The following is a 19757-nucleotide window of genomic DNA, read 5'->3' as shown; positions in this document are numbered from 1 at the left end:
AACATTATTTTGTTTACATTTGAATTGATTTCAGGGAAATATAGCTAATTGATTGCACCCAAATTGGCCATTTTAGTTTACAGGATTCAGATAATATTAAATAAATATAGTACCCAACATCGGATATGGAACAGACTTCATCCTACCAATGAGTAGGGCATGAGGAATACAAAACATTTGTCAAAAGTAACCCACAGATCCCCCAAGCCCCACGGCAATCCCACCTCAACAACCAGTATACAGTGTCATTTCTCTATGCTTGACAAGTATTATAAAGCTGCAGCTTGGAGAATTGCTACTTTATACTATGTAATGTATTCCCCGTGAATCTGATGTTTTTTTCCCCCACTGTTCAGAGAAATGAGTCATTGAAGTCATCTGCATTATTTACCAAAAATAAGTCTCAGTTTTTGATCACTAGATGCCGCTGTTGCTGCTATACCACCACTTTTTCATCCATTTTGCTTGGGCTCTTAAATGTCTATTAAACCGATCACAACATTTCTTTGCAACTTTGGATTGAAAACCAATAGATTTTGCTCATGGTGAAAATAATTTGTGTGGTCATCCTCAGAATTCAAGCCAGTCCTCCATGAAAGCAAATGAGTTTGTTCTTCTCTTTAGCAGCCTGCTTTCATGGAGGATTTGAAATGTGAGGGTGAACGCCCAAAGTTGCAAAGGAAATGTTGTGATCTGTTTAATACCCCATTAGTTTGCACAGGCTCTGTGAAAGTTTCTTTTGGTTTTTCTTACTCCCACACTTCATCTTGCATAATCATATCAGCCATGTTAGTTAATCCATGTACATTGCAGATAGATGATTAGGTTCTGTCAAAATATTGCTGTTAAAATGCTAATGAGGATCTCTTCCTACGCTTTATTTTCCTGTGAGTTGGGAGTGTGAAATGAGGTTTGGACTCAAAGTAAATTGAGATTTGTCTTTCCTCTTCCATCTCTAAGCCTTATAGGGACACTGCAGCTTGTACGGTATTAGCCACATGTCTTAGTAACTTAGATAGTGTCTACACTTGAGCCTTACATGTAACTTCTGCTATCAGAAAACAAATATTGCATTGAAAAGAAGGGTCTAGATGCACAAACATCGCTTTGTGGTCTGATTGTGTTCAGATCTGGCTGACCACTTCATGAGATGGTCAGGGATGTATTGTGTGCGGACTTCTCCTCAGTCTGGACACAATCAGGCTACCGAAAGCACATACAGCGGGAGACTTCATCAGCACTCCTCCCACAAGTCTCCAGAAAACTTGTGGTTTGGGACCGAGAGGCACCTTTTCATTATAACGTTGGAGGAAATATGTTCCTATCGTGTTAGGAATGAAAACCTACAGGATGGTAGCTCTCCAGGAATGAGGTTGGAGAGCTCTACAGTCATGTCAACAGTATTGGCAAATTAGATCTTGTCAAGTTAAACCCCTCAGCTTGTCAAGTTAAATCCCTCAGCTCTTACACCTGTTTGTTCCCACGTTGTAATGGACTTGCAGCCATCGTGAAGACGTCCATGTGGAAAAGACCGTTATGTCCCAAATGGCATCCCATTCCCTTTGGGCCCTGGTCAAAAGTAGTGCACTAGTTAGGGAATAGGGTGCCATTTGGGATACAAAGGTGTCTGACTTGTTAGGTTGCTAAATCCAATGTTAACAAAACCCATTTTGAGTGGTTAGCATCCCCCCTCTCTTTTCCTCTCTCCCTTCCCAGGCAAAATGCATCTTTCTGAGTTGGTCCTGACGCGATACCCGCTTCTCTCCTCACTATCCGCGTGACCTAGTTTCTCTAAATCATTCTGCGTTATCTACCACCATGTCAAAGTCAAGTCAAATGCAGAAAAATCTGTAATTTTAAAGTTGAAGGGGATGAGAGAGCGGGCGGAGAGACTGATGGAGAAGAAGAGAGAAAGATAAAGAAAGCCCTGCCTTTGAGGGGTAAGACAGCCAGGGGTATTAGTAAAAACCCTTCCTAAAATAAGGATTAGCTTTGATCTGGCAGAAATTCTTTGTGATTCAATATTCCTATACACCCACTCTTCCACTCCTCTCTTTACCTCCTTCATCCACTTCCATCTCTCCTCTATTCTCTGTTATTTACCCTCGCTCTCGCTCCCTTTCTCTGACATTATAGTTCTGTGACTCATTTTCACATTACACCTAGTGTGGGAGAGAACACACTTCACTGTCAAACATCCTCTAGAAAACCCTCAAAAGCAACTGTGAATGAATTTTAAAAAGTCTTAGTATCAGTCAAGGTTTGGTCCATCATATCATATGACTGTGCAAGGAAGGGAATATGATTTAGTAATGATGGTGAGTGCCCTACTCGTGCACCCTGTCCCTTCTTCACAGCCCTTCTGGGCCCCTGGGACCATCTGAAAGGACAGACACACTCCCTCAGCTGAGAGGGGCTGTAACACACAAACACACTCTCTGTCCCTCCAGTCTCCCCTGTCTCGCTCCACAGCAAGGACAATCAGCAGAGGGAGAACATTCACTCCTCCTCACTGACAGCTGCTGAAAATAACCAGGGACACACACACACACACACATTCTCAAAAATGATAAACTTGTTGGAGCAAGTCAGAGAGGGAGGTGAGGAATGTAGCAGGGGAGGAAGACAAAAGAAGAGAGGAGAGGATGGAAAAAGAAACCCAGGTTAACGCCTATTACCTTCAGAAAGAGAGGACCACGTTTGAATCCAAAATGGCACACTATTTCCCTATTTCCCTTATTCGTCAAATGCTTCGTAAACAACAGGTGTAGACTAACAGTGAACCGCTTACTTACGGGCCCTCCTAACAATGCAGAGAGAAGGAAAATTGCGAAATAGAAAAGTAGAACACGTAACAATGAATACAAAATGAATAACAATAACTTCGCTATATACGCAGGGTACTGAGTTGATGTGCAGGGGTACGAGGTAATTGAGGTACATTTATACAGTACATATAACTAGGAATAAAGTGACAGATAATAACCAGTAGCAGCAGCGTATGAGACAAAAAAATGGTGCAAAAAAAGGACTATCAATGCAGATGGTTAAATAGTCTGGGTAGCTATTTGGTTAACAAAAATATAAACGCAACATGCGACAATTTCAAGATTTCACTGAGTTACAGTTGATATAAGGAAATCAGTCAGTTTAAATAAATGCCTTTGGCACTAATCTATGGATTTCACATGGCAGAGCAGGGGCACAGCCAAGGGTGGGCCTGGGAGGGCATAGGTCCACCCACTTGGGAGCCAGGCCCGGCCAATCAGAATGAGTTTTTACCCACAAAAGGGCTTTATTACGGACATAAATGCTCCTCAGTTTCATCAGTTGTCTGGTCTCATACGATACTGCAGGTGAATAAGCCAGTTGTGAAGGTCCTGGGCTGGCGTGGTTACACGTGGTCTGCGGTTTTTAGTCCGGTTGGATGTAATGCTAAATTCTCTAAAATGACGCTGGAGGCAGCTTATGGTAAAGAATTTAACTTTCAGTTATCTGGCAACAGCTCAGGTGAACATTCCTGCAGTCAGCATTACAATTGCACACTCCCACAAACTTGAGACATCGGTGGCATTGTGTTGTGTCACAAAACTGCACATTATAGAGTGGCCTTTTATTTTCCTCAGCACAAAGTGTACCTCTGTAATGTTCATGCTGTTTAATTAGCTTCTTGATATGCCACACCTGTGGTGGATGGATTATCTTGGCAAAGTAAAAATCCTCACTAACAAGGATGTAAACACATTTGTGCAGAACATTTGAGAGAAATATGTTTTTTGTGTGTATGGAACATTTCTGGGATCTTTTATTTCAGCTCATAAAACATGGGACCAACCAACTTTATATTTTGTTCAGTATATTTAGCAGTCTTATGGCTTGGGTTTAAAAGCTGTTCAGGGTCCTGTTGGTTCCAGACGTGCATCGGTACCGCTTTCTGTCAGGTAGCAGAGAGAACAGTCTATGACTTGGGTGGCTGGAGTCTGTCAATTTTTAGGGCCGCCTTCTGACACCGCCTGGTATAGAGGTCCTGGATGGGCAAGGAGCTTGGCCCCATATGTGTAAAGTGCCTTGAGGTGTGAACGACTTAACACACGAGTGGCCACTTACTTACAGGTACAAAGATGAAAAACTCTGGCTGAGATTCACAAGCTCTTACTCTCTGTACATTGAAACTAGGAGGTTAGTTGACATTACATGGCATGAGGTTAGGTCTAGGACAAACCCTTGTCTGAGTTATCAAGCACTTTTACGCTCCACACTCACTCCTATGTTAATCCTCCACTCAACAATTAATCTCAATTCCACTCCATTTTTCTTAGACATCACACGCAGGCGAAACAGAGAAGAGGCATCGAAGGAGGCATCTCGATTATGAAAAGTGTGTGTGTTTGTGTGTGTCCAGGACAGATGGAATCCCTGATAGAGGCTTGTGCAGCAGACCGCTGTAGGACACATTATGCCAATTTCCAGCTTGAGGAGCCAGTCTCCATCAGCACACACACACACACACACACACACACACACACACACACACACACACACACACACACACACACACACACACACACACACACACACACACACACACACACACACACACACACACACACACACACACACACACACACACACACACACACACACACACACACACACACAGAGTCTCCATCAGTAGTACGAGAGCCTGCCAGGCATCGATACTATATGGGCTCTGGCCCACACACCCACATGAGTGTGACCAACACATACACACTCCACTACCTCTGGGATACATCAGTGAAACAGCTGAAGAGGCAGAGGAGTATGTGTGTGTGTCCTGGAGAGGGAGGTGATCATAAATCTCTTGGGGAGCTTGCATCTCCTCCAACGCCAATATTTGACAAGTTTCTTGGCTACCTTTCCTTTCTTATGAACACACCCCGGTGGAAAACTGGACAGACTAGACATAACAATAGAGCCATACTTATTAATTGAATGTCTCAGCTGGCTAAATTTCCATAGAAATGTTCATAGAAAAATAAGAAATAATGTGGCGTTAATCATTTGAGAAAGTGGTCTTTCTGAGGATAAACAATTTTATCATAACAGTGCTGTCCACACAAAGGAAATGCTTACCTTGTAAATGTATAAATACTGTAGTGTTTTTGTGGAATTTACTGTAGTATTCACTGTAGTGTTTTTGTGGACTAAAGACAGCAATTCATGTATTGTTTAGTGTCGTGTTGTGTAGTGTCTTTGATGGCATACATAAAACTTAATTTATTTCGCTCCAACAAGATTTACAGGCTAAAATCACCACTGTTCTATTGTCAGTACTACACATGATCGAGGGATAATATAGTGTGTATTATAATATTCTACAGTATATTACAGTTGAATTCTATAGTAAGTACTGTAGTATTGTATAGTAATCTGTAGTATATTTTCATGTAGGAATTTCCAATTGAGCGGATATAAGCTGAGCTATTAGTGCTTTCTGAGGTCGATTCGATTTGAAAAAAAAGAAAGAAGAATGACATTACAATGATTTTAGAGCTTTTTGATGGAAATTCTACAGCTGAAAATTGCGAACATTCAATTTCCAAAACATTGAAAATATTCCATTGTCAGATCAACATTGAGTAGACATCCACAGAAAAATAGGAATAATAAAATATTTTAGTTGTGTATATTCGTTTTTATTTGATTACTTTATTATTTTTAATTCCTTAACCTTTAACTGCAGTGGGCTAAATCAGAGTCACACAGAGTGTTCCTTGGTAGTCTTAATTAAACAAATCTACTTTGAAATAAAAGTATACACCTCACAAACATGGTTACGGGTTTAAAGAAAATGCACCTGTACCATGTATTACATGTTGCGTTTGCCTCCCAATGTTACACTTTAAATAGATCACATAAAACAGAAATATAACAAAACCATTTGACATAGAAACATCAGAATTTCATTGGTTAAAAATAAATCATGTTTATTAATTATGAAATTATGAAAAATATGAATAATATTCCACCCATGAGGACACTAGAGGGCACTTTAGTCATTCTGCAGGAAAGGGCTTCAGTCATCATCTCATCTCTGCTCAGGCAGTAGCAGCCAGCCAGACCATCTAAAGTTATCTCTGTGCTCCCTATAATGTACTGTCTTTAGTCATCCTATTTAGTTAGGCTAGCCTGCCTAAGTATGCCTCAGGGCTGTCTGACAAACGTATTTTACCAGTTCTTCAAAGGAGATAAGGCAAACCTCCATGAACTGTCTCTATCCTTCTCATTGTTGTGTTGTATACATGTCTCTCTAATGCGTTCTATACAGTCTGTGTGTACTTAACCTAACGTAGCAGGCGTAAAAGTGTAACAACAAGTTGTTGTTTAGTAACCCCCCCCCCCCCGAAAAATGAAAAATGAAGACATTTCTGTCTTGCAGGAAATCACACACAGAACGAGCTGTATGGCTGGTGGCATTGTCATGCTGGAGTGTCGTGTCAGGATGAGCCTGCAGGAAGGGTACCACATGAGGGAGGAGGATGTATTCCCTGTAACACACAGCGTTGAGATTGCCTGCAATGACAACAAGCTCAGTCAGATGATTCTGTGACACACCACCCCAGACCATGATGGATCCTCCACCTCCAAATCGATCCTGCTCCAGAGTACAGGCCTTGGTGTAATGCTCATTCCTTCGATGATAAACGCGAATCCGACCATCACCCCTGGTGAGACGAGCACTTTTTGCCAGTCCTGTCTGGTCCAGCGGGTTTGAATATGGGCAACATTGTTGCCGTTGATGTCTGGTGAGGACCTTCCTTGCAACAGGCCTACAAGCCCTCAGTCCAGCCTCTCTCAGCCTATTGAGGACAGTTTGAGCAATGATTGAGGGATTGTGCGTTCCTGGTGTAGCTCGGGCAGTTGTTGTTGCCATCCTGTACCTGCGATGTTTGGATGTACCGATCCTGTGCAGGTGTTGTTACATGTGGTCTGCCACTGCAAGGACGATCAGCTGTCCGTCCTGTCTCCCTGTAGCGCTGTCTTAGGTGTCTCACAGTACGGACATTGCAATTTATTGCCCTGGCCACATCTGCAGTCCTCATGCCTCCTTGCAGCATGCCTAAGGCATATTCATGCAGATGAGCAGGGACCCTGGGCATAGAAAGGCCTCTTTAGTGTCCTAAATTTTCACAACTGTGACCTTAATTGCCTACCATCTGTAAGTTTTTAGTGTCTTAACGACTGTTCCACAGGTGCATGTTCATTAATTATTTATGATTCATTGAACAAGCATGGGAAACAGATCTGTGAAGTTATTTGGATTTTTACAAATGATCCTTGAAAGACAGGGTCCTGAAAAAGGCAAATGTATTTTTTTGCTGAGTTTATTTACACCCATCAGACTATTCTCAATTTAATCTTGTCTTTACTAATATGTCAAATTAGTTTTGATTCAGAATGGCCCATTTTCAAATGGGCAGGAACAGTAAAAATGTGTCATCGAAAGCCACTTTCCCTCTGGTTCTCATGCCATGTAGCTACTCCGGTTATCTCACTCCACACATCAACCACTGTTTTAGGAGCATGCATCCTCTTGCTGCACAACTGGTGATATTACAGCCAAACTCTGCATGCCATGGTCTGTCCAACCCTGTTCCTGCAGCTTACCCAGTGATTAATTTTGGAAACCAAGTGAAATCTGGTCAGGGAACATCGATAGTAAGATGTTTTCACAACAAAACATATCGGACAGCCCCTCTCTCTGCGCTCTTGAGAAAGTAATGAAGGAGAGAGGGGAGGAGGTGGAAACACATGGAGAGATATTCTGTAGCTAAAAGGTAATGTGTCAGCCTATTCATGGTGACAATATAAAAAAAATGCCCTCTTACTAGGCTATTTGAAATGAAAAACAAATTCACTATAATTGTAGGCTAACTCTGTATGCCGCCCTGCGCAATCAATTGCATTGCCTAGGCCCTAGGTGCATACCTTATACCAGACTCATGGATAAAACGTTTGGAGCTTAGTATAAGGTAACCTGTCATGTTTTGTCATTGATTATCATGTCTTGTCCCTGTGCTTCCCCTTCTATTCGTTTCCCTCTGCTGGTCTTATTAGGTTCTTTCCCTCTTTCTATCCCTCTCTCTCCCCCTCCCTCTCTCACTCTCCCGCTCTCTCTTCTCTCTATCGTTCCGTTCCTGCTCCCAGCTGTTCCTATTCCCCTAATCAATCATTTAGTCTTCCCACACCTGTTCCCGATCCTTTTCCCTGATTAGAGTCCCTATTTCTCTCCTTGTTTTCCGTTCCTGCCCTGTCGGATCCTTGTCTAGAATTCACCGTGCTGTGTTTGTGTATCACCCTGTCGTGTCGTGTTTCCCTCAGATGCTGCGTGGTGAGCAGGTGTCTGAGTCTGTTTGGTTCAAGTGCCTTCCCGAGGCAACCTGCTGTTCAAGATTGAGTCTCCAGTCGGTTCTCGTCATTTCGAGTGAAAGTTGTGTTTTTTGATTGTATTTTACTTTACTGGATTAAAGACTCTGTTTTCGCCAAGTCGCTTTTGGGTCCTCATTCACCTGCATGACAGAAGGATCCGACCAAGGAATGGACCCAGCGACTACAGACGCTCGTAACACTGCCGTCGAGATCCAAGGAGCCATGCTCGGCAGACACGAGCAGGAATTGTCTGCTGCTCGCCATGCCGTGGAGAACCTGGCCGCTCAGGTTTCCGACCTCTCTGGACAGTTCCAGAGTCTTCGTCTCGTGCCACCTGTTACTTCCTGGCCTGCCGAGCCTCCAGAACCTAGGGTTAATAACCCACCTTGCTACTCCGGGCAGCCCACTGAGTGCCGCTCCTTTCTCACCCAGTGTGAGATTGTGTTCTCTCTCCAACCCAACACATACTCTAGAGAGAGAGCTCGGGTTGCTTACGTCATTTCACTCCTTACTGGCCGGGCTCGAGAGTGGGGCACAGCTATCTGGGAGGCAAGGGCTGATTGCTCTAACAAGTACCAGAACTTTAAAGAGGAGATGATTCGGGTTTTTGACCGTTCAGTTTTTGGTAGGGAGGCTTCTAGGGCCCTGGCTTCCCTATGCCAAGGTGATCGATCCATAACGGATTACTCTATTGAGTTTCGCACTCTTGCTGCCTCTAGTGAGTGGAACGAGCCGGCGCTGCTCGCTCGTTTTCTGGAGGGACTCCACGCAGTGGTTAAGGATGAGATTCTCTCCCGGGAGGTTCCTTCAGATGTGGACTCTTTGATTGCTCTCGCCATCCGCATAGAACGACGGGTAGATCTTCGTCACCGGGCTCGTGGAAGAGAGCTCGCATCAACGGTGTTTCCCTGCTCCGCATCGCAACCATCTCCCTCCTCTGGCTCAGAGACTGAGCCCATGCAGCTGGGAGGGATTCGCATCTCGACTAAGGAGAGGGAACGGAGGATCACCAACCGCCTGTGCCTCTATTGCGGAGTTGCTGGACATTTTGTTAATTCATGTCCAGTAAAAGCCAGAGCTCATCAGTAAGCGGAGGGCTACAGGTGAGCGCAACTACTCAAGTCTCTCCATCAAAATCCTGTACTACTTTGTCGGTCCATCTACGCTGGACCGGTTCGGGTGCTACATGCAGTGCCTTGATAGAGTCTGGGGCTGAGGGTTGTTTCATGGACGAAGCATGGGTTCAGAAACATGACATTCCTTTCAGAGAGTTAGAGAAGCCTACGCCCATGTTCGCCTTAGATGGTAGTCATCTTCCCAGTATCAGATTTGAGACACTACCTTTAACCCTCACAGTATCTGGTAACCACAGTGAGACTATTTCTTTTTTGATTTTTCGTTCACCTTTTACACCTGTTGTTTTGGGTCATCCCTGGCTAGTATGTCATAATCCTTCTATTAATTGGTCTAGTAATTCTATCCTATCCTGGAACGTTTCTTGTCATGTGAAGTGTTTAATGTCTGCCATCCCTCCCGTTTCTTCTGTCCCTACTTCTCAGGAGGAACCTGGCGATTTGACAGGAGTGCCGGAGGAATATCATGATCTGCGCACGGTCTTCAGTCGGTCCCGAGCCAACTCCCTTCCTCCTCACCGGTCGTATGATTGTAGTATTGATCTCCTTCCGGGGACCACTCCTCCTCGGGGTAGACTATACTCTCTGTCGGCTCCCGAACGTAAGGCTCTCGAGGATTATTTATCTGTGTCTCTTGACGCCGGTACCATAGTGCCTTCTTCCTCTCCGGCCGGGGCGGGGTTCTTTTTTGTTAAGAAGAAGGACGGTACTCTGCGCCCTGTGTGGATTATCGAGGGCTGAATGACATAACGGTTAAGAATCGTTATCCGCTTCCCCTTATGTCATCAGCCTTCGAGATTCTGCAGGGAGCCAGGTGCTTTACTAAGTTGGACCTTCGTAACGCTTACCATCTCGTGCGCATCAGAGAGGGGGACGAGTGGAAAACGGCGTTTAACACTCCGTTAGGGCATTTTGAGTACCGGGTTCTGCCGTTTGGTCTCGCCAATGCGCCAGCTGTTTTTCAGGCATTAGTTAATGATGTTCTGAGAGACATGCTGAACATCTTTGTTTTTGTCTATCTTGACGATATCCTGATTTTTTCACCGTCACTCGAGATTCATGTTCAGCACGTTCGACGTGTTCTACAGCGCCTTTTAGAGAATTGTCTCTACGTAAAGGCTGAGAAGTGCTCTTTTCATGTCTCCTCCGTTACTTTTCTCGGTTCCGTTATTTCCGCTGAAGGCATTCAGATGGATTCCGCTAAGGTCCAAGCTGTCAGTGATTGGCCCGTTCCAAGGTCACGTGTCGAGTTGCAGCGCTTTTTAGGTTTCGCTAATTTCTATCGGCGTTTCATTCGTAATTTCGGTCAAGTTGCTGCCCCTCTCACAGCTCTTACCTCTGTCAAGACGTGTTTTAAGTGGTCCGGTTCCGCCCAGGGAGCTTTTGATCTTCTAAAAGAACGTTTTACGTCCGCTCCTATCCTCGTTACTCCTGACGTCACTAGACAATTCATTGTCGAGGTTGACGCTTCAGAGGTAGGCGTGGGAGCCATTCTATCCCAGCGCTTCCAGTCTGACGATAAGGTTCATCCTTGCGCTTATTTTTCTCATCGCCTGTCGCCATCTGAGCGCAACTATGATGTGGGTAACCGTGAACTGCTCGCCATCCGCTTAGCCCTAGGCGAATGGCGACAGTGGTTGAGGGGGCGACCGTTCCTTTTGTCGTTTGGACAGACCATAAGAACCTTGAGTACATCCGTTCTGCCAAACGACTTAATGCCCGTCAAGCTCGTTGGGCGTTGTTTTTCGCTCGTTTCGAGTTTGTGATTTCTTACCGTCCGGGTAGCAAGAACACCAAGCCTGATGCCTTATCCCGTCTGTTTAGTTCTTCTGTGGCTTCTACTGATCCCGAGGGGATTCTTCCTTATGGGCGTGTTGTCGGGTTGACAGTCTGGGGAATTGAAAGACAGGTTAAGCAAGCACTCACGCACACTGCGTCGCCGCGCGCTTGTCCTAGTAACCTCCTTTTCGTTCCTGTTTCCACTCGTCTGGCTGTTCTTCAGTGGGCTCACTCTGCCAAGTTAGCTGGTCATCCCGGTGTTCGAGGCACTCTTGCGTCTATTCGCCAGCGCTTTTGGTGGCCGACTCAGGAGCGTGACACGCGCCGTTTCGTGGCTGCTTGTTCGGACTGCGCGCAGACTAAGTCGGGTAACTCTCCTCCTGCCGGTCGTCTCAGACCGCTCCCCCATTCCTTCTCGACCATGGTCTCACATCGCCCTAGACTTCATTACCGGTCTGCCTTTGTCTGCGGGGAAGACTGTGATTCTTACGGTTGTCGATAGGTTCTCTAAGGCGGCACATTTCATTCCCCTCGCTAAACTTCCTTCCGCTAAGGAGACGGCACAAATCATTATCGAGAATGTGTTCAGAATTCATGGCCTCCCGTTAGACGCCGTTTCAGACAGAGGCCCGCAATTCACGTCACAGTTTTGGGGGGAGTTCTGTCGTTTGATTGGTGCGTCCGTCAGTCTCTCTTCCTGTTTTCATCCCCAGTCTAACGGTCAAGCAGAGAGGGCCAATCAGACGATTGGTCGCATACTACGCAGCCTTTCTTTCAGAAACCCTGCGTCTTGGGCAGAACAGCTCCCCTGGGCAGAATACGCTCACAACTCGCTTCCTTCGTCTGCTACCGGGTTATCTCCGTTTCAGAGTAGTCTGGGTTACCAGCCTCCTCTGTTCTCATCCCAGCTTGCCGAGTCCAGCGTTCCCTCCGCTCAAGCGTTTGTCCAACGTTGTGAGCGCACCTGGAGGAGGGTGAGGTCTGCACTTTGCCGTTACAGGGCACAGACTGTGAGAGCCGCCAATAAACGCAGGATTAAGAGTCCAAGGTATTGTTGCGGCCAGAGAGTGTGGCTTTCCACTCGCAACCTTCCTCTTACGACAGCTTCTCGTAAGTTGACTCCGCGGTTCAATGGTCCGTTCCGTGTCTCCCAGGTCGTCAATCCTGTCGCTGTGCGACTGCTTCTTCCGCGACATCTTCGTCGCGTCCATCCTGTCTTCCATGTCTCCTGTGTCAAGCCCTTTCTTCGCACCCCCGTTCGTCTTCCCTCCCCCCTCCCGTCCTTGTCGAGAGCGCACCTATTTACAAGGTACATAAGATCATGGACATGCGTTCTCGGGGACGGGGTCACCAATACTTAGTGGATTGGGAGGGTTACGGTCCTGAGGAGAGGAGTTGGGTTCCGTCTCGGGACGTGCTGGACCGTTCACTCATTGATGATTTCCTCCGTTGCCGCCAGGATTCCTCTCGAGTGCGCCAGGAGGCGCTCGGTGAGTGGGGGGTACTGTCATGTTTTGTCATTGATTATCATGTCTTGTCCCTGTGCTTCCCCTTCTATTCGTTTCCCTCTGCTGGTCTTATTAGGTTCTTTCCCTCTTTCTATCCCTCTCTCTCCCCCTCCCTCTCTCACTCTCCCGCTCTCTCTTCTCTCTATCGTTCCGTTCCTGCTCCCAGCTGTTCCTATTCCCCTAATCAATCATTTAGTCTTCCCACACCTGTTCCCGATCCTTTTCCCTGATTAGAGTCCCTATTTCTCTCCTTGTTTTCCGTTCCTGCCCTGTCGGATCCTTGTCTAGAATTCACCGTGCTGTGTTTGTGTATCGCCCTGTCGTGTCGTGTTTCCCTCAGATGCTGCGTGGTGAGCAGGTGTCTGAGTCTGTTTGGTTCAAGTGCCTTCCCGAGGCAACCTGCTGTTCAAGATTGAGACTCCAGTCGGTTCTCGTCATTTCGAGTGAAAGTTGTGTTTTTTTGATTGTATTTTACTTTACTGGATTAAAGACTCTGTTTTCGCCAAGTCGCTTTTGGGTCCTCATTCACCTGCATGACATAACCAGTCTATTCAGTATGCATAATAATACAGTCCACATTCAATGGTAATTAATTTAACTTGTTCAACTCTGGAGTTTAAGCTAGACCAATTAACAATGTTAAATCAGATTTGTAATGTCCTTCTGCCATGCATAATATGCGGTAGGCTACGTTTTGTATAATAGCACAATCATTATTTAATTCCGTTTTTTTTTTTAGGGGTGGGGGGGGGGTGGCTTGGGATCAAAATGGACAACGCTTTCTAAGGCGATGCACACATTATACACAAAATATATATACACTGAACAAAAATGTAAATGCAACATGTAAAGTGTTGGTCCCATGTTTCAGAACTTAAATATAAAGCTTACTTTCAAATGTTGTACACGAACAAAAATGTAAATGCAACATGTAAAGTGTTGGTCCCATGTTTCAGAACTTAAATATAAAGCTTACTTTCAAATGTTGTACACGAATGTCACACTTCATTCAAAACACCCATATGCTTAGGCCGATATAGTAGTCTGAAATGGGGCATTGAATTTGAATGGTTTAAATATACATTTCTGAATATTAATTTTTCAAATCCATTAAAAAGTCAAACTGAAAAATATTCTACTGTCTCCTTATTTCTCCTGGTTAGCCTACTGTTGCAAAGGTTGTTACATTGTCATTACAAAGTAATTCAAATGTCACTTCACTTTACATTAAGTTGGTTGCTCCTGGTTAAGTACATTGTAAATACATGTACAGTATATCCCTTGTAACAACATTGTAATTACAAAGTTGGTTGTTGAAGAGTAGTACATTGTAAGTACAATGTATCTAAAATGGTTACACCTAATGTTCTCCTGTCTCCCAATTTCTCCTGGTTAGCCTATTGTCTGCAAAGTCAATAGGCTAACATTGCAACTACGTAGTGGTTTCACTTTACATTAAGTTACTTGCTCCTGAGTAGATATATGAGAATTACAAGTAAATTCTATGTAACTACATTGTTCTCACATTACACTTCATTCATAACATAGAAATTAACAAATTGAAAATGACCTGTTAAAATGACTGGGTGTGCCTTGTTATAATTGTTGTTACCAGACACTAGCCTGTTTATTAACCCTGGTATTACAGGTTAGCGTTATTGACATGGTAATTCACAGGTGACTTTCAAACGTGTAATTACAAAACATTAGTTACATATTGGAACAATTTAAAAAAAATAACATTAGTAGTTACACACGTGGAATAACCTTCAGCAAGTGAATGTGTAATTACACATTCCTTGTTCCAATTGTGTAATAACTGAATCCGCAACAACCCTATTGCCATGTAATTATATAGTGTAACTACTATGTTGTTAACTCAGTATTCACTGTGTTAATTACATACTAATAGGGGCAACTTAATGTAAAGTGTAACGGCGTTCTTTGTTTGTAGAAAGAGAGTCGGACCGAAATGCAGCGTAGTGGTTACTCATGTCTTTAATGAACAAAGATCGTGATACATGAAATAACTTATACATATACAAAAACAACAAACGGAACGTGAAACCTATTACAGCCTATCTGGTGAAACTACACAGAGACAGGAACAAGACACTCAGGACAATAAACGAAACGAAAACTGAAAACAGCCTATACTTGTGTCAACTAACACAGCACAAGACATCAAGACACTCAGGACAATCACCCACAATACAACCAAAGAATATGGCTGCCTAAATACGGTTCCCAATCAGAGACAACGAGAATCACCTGACTCTGATTGAGAATCGCCTCAGGCAGCCAAGCCTATACAACACCCCTAATCAGCCGCGATCCCAAATACTACAAATCCCAACACGAAAAACAACATATAAACCCATGTCACACCCTGGCCTACCCAAACATATAACAAAAACACAAAATACAATGACCAAGGCGTGACATAAAGTGTTACCAATAAATGTCATTTGTAGTAAAAAAAGAAAATTAAAAAAGATTTTACAGGGCGCCCCTTAGAGTTGATGACGAACCATCATTTTACCAGGTACATTGACAGAAAAAAATACATATCTTACAGCAATAATCTGGGGATGAATTGCAGGGGAGAGAAGAACGTGCCTATTTGAAATAACACATGCTGCTGCTAACCAGCTGGTACTTTACACACACCACTCGGGACTGAGAATGAGATCATTCACACATCGACAGGTAACGCAGCAGGAGTGTGTGTGTGTGTGTGTCTTTTTTGTACATGGACCAGAATGTCCTGACAAGACCCCGGAATGTCAGTGTGTGCACATGCAAACTTGCACACACTGAAAGAGACAGCTTGACCTTCTTCACTCGAGCAGCACAGCACTACAGCGTGAGAGGACTTGTAACACTTGATGTTCTACTAACGCTTATACACACACACACTTTATATTCTACTAAAACTTGATCTATCCATTTATTTTTGATGGTCGCCGCCATTAGACGGTCTTCAAACACACACGCCTTTAAAACTTATTTACTTAACACACTAGATTCTACACTACCTGTAACGTCGTTCCTCGTTTGTAGAAAGAGAGTCGGACCGAAATGTAGCGTGGTGGTTACTCATGACTTTAATGAAAAAAGTGACACACTTTAATGAAAAAAATAACTATGACAAAAATACAAAACAACAAACGGAACGTGAAACCTAAATACAGCCTATCTGGTGAAACTACACAGAGACAGGAACAATCACCCACGAAATACACAGTGAAACCCCGGCTACCTAAATACGGTTCCCAATCAGAGACAACGACAATCACCTGACTCTGATTGAGAACCGCCTCAGGCAGCCAAGCCTATACAACACCCCTACTCAGCCGCAATCCCAAATAGTACAAACCCCAATACGAAAATACAATAAACCCATGTCACACCCTGGCCTGAACAAATAATTAAATAATAATTAAATAAATAAATAATTAAATAATTAAAACACAAAATACTAAGACCAAGGCGTGACACTACCGAAAGGCAAAGCTTTCCTCACTCCATCAGTCAAACTGATGATATCTAGAAACAGAGGGAGGCAAGCGGAGATCTAACATTGCAAGATACTTGAGTGTCGTCACAAATGTTGCTTGGTGTTCTTGTAAAGGAATAGAGATAAATGCGAGAGAGAGAGAATATATCAGAGAATATTGTTCATTTGACTTGCCAGCCCTGAAACTGTTTCTTTTCACCTTCTCAAGATCAACACCAGCTACTTTGTCATTATAACCACAGTAACAGTAACATATCTGTAACACAACTCTTAAGCCTTCGAGTACCTCTCCAGTGTAAAGCTCTCAGTGCGTCAAACTGGTTTGCTGTTGAAAATAATCTTTGAAATAACATTGCCAGAGGTATCAAGCTTATTCAACACGTATGATGAAAGTAGAGGATGTTCGCTACAACAATCAGGTCAAATACATTGCCTTCAGAAAGTATTCACACAACCTTTTTCAAGGATCTACACAAAATACTCTGTCATGTAAAACATTTATGAAAAATAAAACACTAACATATCTTGATTACATTAGTATTCAACCCCCTGAGTCAATACATGTTAATCACTAGCGATTACAACTGTGAGTCTTTCTGGAGAAGTCTGTAAGAGCTTTTCACTCCTGGATTGTACAATATTTTCACAGTACGTAAATACATGAATGTTTTCTTACTTCAAATGGGGGGTGGTTTGTTTGCAAAGTATATTATTACTGTGAGAATAGTTTCTAAAATGTATCAATGATAAGTATCTCTTTCTGTTTTTCTCTCTCTCTCCATATCATTGTGTAAAAAGCCACCATATATTATCAGTACGCTAGGAACCTTTTCCTCATGTATTAAGTGTGTGTTTATTCTGTGTTATATTTTAGTTAGCTAGTAAATAAATAATTAAACCAATTTGTGTAGTACTGAAACATAAGTAAGGCTGGGATTTTTGCAGTTCCAAGAAGGTTGTGACTGTTCAGAATGATGATATTATAAGAGGTTATGATTTAACCTTGACTGTTTTATGAGTGTGATAGGTAAAAACCTTTAGAGTTTAATTCGGGAGATGGTAAAATCTTTAAACAACCGCTCTCGTGGTGCCCCAAAATCCTAATGAGTTAATTGTTACATGATTAATTTAAATCAGGTAACAAATAAAACATAGTTAGTTGATTCAATAAATTACTTTCATTAATCTGATGACTGTTAAGTCAAGACAACTCTCAGACCATGAGAAACAAGATTCTGTGGTCTAATGAAATCAAAATTTAACTCATTGGCCTGATCGCCAAGTCTGGAGGAAACCTGGCACCATCCCTACGGTGAAGCATGGTGGTGGCAGCATCATGCTGAGGGGATGTTTTTAAGAGGCAGGGACTGGGAGACTAGTCAGGATCGAGGGAAAGATGAATGGAGAAAAGTATAGAGAGAGATCCTTGATGAAATCCTGCTGTAGAGTGCTCAGAACCTCAGACAGGGGCAAAGGTTCACCTTCCAACAGGACATCGACCCTAAGCCAAGACAATGTGGTTTTGGAACAATTTTCTGAATGTCCTTGAGTGGCCCAGCAAGAGCCCGGACTTGAACCCCATTGAACACCTCTGAAGAGACCTGAAAATAGCTGTGCCGCGACGCTCCCCACCCAACCTGACAGAGATTGAGAGGATCTGCAGAGAAAAATGGGACAAACTCCCCAAATACAGCTGTGCCAAGCTTAAAGCATCATACCGAAGAAGACTCAAGGCTGTAATCACTGCCAAACGTGCTTCAACAAAGTACTGAGTAAAGGCTCTAAATACTTATGTAAATGTGATATTTCAGTAGTTTGTTTATTACCTTTGCAAAAAAAAACTGTTTTTATGGGGTAGTGTGTGTAGATTGGGGGGGGGACAATTGAATCAATTTTTAGAATAAGGCTGTAATGTAACAAATTGTGGAAAAAGTCAAGAGGTCTGAATACTTTCCGAATGCACTGTATGTAGCAGAATTTGAGATGGAGATTTTTTTTTCATTGGATAAAAGTAGAGCCTTACAAAATGCTATATCATACACTCTAGTTGAGGAACAATGGGATAGAAATTCTGCTTTGAAAGTTGCTAAACTTGAAACCCGACTTTTGAGAAAGTGGCCTTTGACTGTTTTGGTACACCTACCGGAGAGCTCTTTTTTGTCTTCACCTTTTCAGCATCGTTCACACCTTAGCCCCACCCATCTCTGTCACGTTCGTCGTATTGATGAGACCAAGGCACAGCGTGATATGAATACATTATTCTTTATGAAACAGACTACTAAACAAAATAACAAAACAAACAAGAATCTATATAACATGACTGCTGACATACAACTACACACAGACAATAACCCACAAAACCAAAATGGAAAATTGGCAACCTAAATAGGATTCCCAATGAGAGACAACGATAAACCGCTTTCTCTGATTGGGAACCAATTCACGCCACCATAGACCTACATATACCTAGACATAACAAAACCCCAAAGAATTACAAAAAACCCTAGACAAGACAAAAACACACATACCACCCTCGTCACAACCTGACATGACCAAAATAATAAAGAAAACAAATCTAAGGTCTGGGTGTGACACTCTCTAGGAATTCACATGTGAAGCCATTTGATAAACAGAGTGAGTAAGGTAGTGTAGTAAAAAAACAACGATTAAGAGTAACAGCGGTTTAAGTAGTAGCCCACAATAAGGGAAAAACCAGACTTTATATTGTCCTTGGCCTATATTTATTTATTTATATATTTGTATTTTATTTCTCCTTTATTTAACCAGGTAGGCAAGTTGAGAACAAGTTCTCATTTATAATTGTGACCTGGCCAAGATAAAGCAAAGCAGTTCGACACATACAACAACACAGAGTTACACATGGAGTAAAACAAACATACAGTCAGTAATACAGTAGAAAAATACGTTTATATACAATGTGAACAAATGAGGTGAGATAAGGGAGGTAAAGGCAAAAAAAGGCCATGGTGGCGAAGTAAATACAATATAGCATATAAAACACCGGAATGGTAGATTTGCAATGGAAGAATGTGCAAAGTAGAAATATAAATAATGGTGTGCAAAGGAGCAAAATAAATAAATAAATAAATACAGTAGGGAAAGACGTAGTTGTATGGGCTAAATTATAGATGGGCTATGTACAGGTGCATTAATCTGTGAGCTGCTCTGACAGCTGGTGCTTAAAGCTAGTCAGGGAGATAAGTGTTTCCAGTTTCAGAGATTTTTGTAGTTCGTTCCAGTCATTGGCAGCAGAGAACTGGAAGGAGAGGCGGCCAAAGGAGGAATTGGTTTTGGGGGTGACCAGAGACATATATCTGCTGAGCGCGTACTACAGGTGGGTGCTGCTATGGTGACCAGTGAACTGAGATAAGGCGGAGCTTTACC

At 43.1% G+C, this 19757-nt stretch overlaps 1 protein-coding gene across 1 annotated transcript in view; it reads right to left on the bottom strand.

Annotated features, from left to right (window-relative positions):
- Positions 1-19757, bottom strand: part of LOC124039835 (E3 ubiquitin-protein ligase RNF152-like) — a 127443-nt gene that overhangs the window by 5666 nt on the left and 102020 nt on the right.

This window comes from Oncorhynchus gorbuscha, linkage group LG07, assembly GCF_021184085.1.
Source record: "Oncorhynchus gorbuscha isolate QuinsamMale2020 ecotype Even-year linkage group LG07, OgorEven_v1.0, whole genome shotgun sequence".
Taxonomy (NCBI): domain Eukaryota; kingdom Metazoa; phylum Chordata; class Actinopteri; order Salmoniformes; family Salmonidae; genus Oncorhynchus; species Oncorhynchus gorbuscha.
The sequence above is the reverse complement of the archived record's forward strand: the minus strand, read 5'-3'. Positions and strand labels throughout refer to the sequence as shown.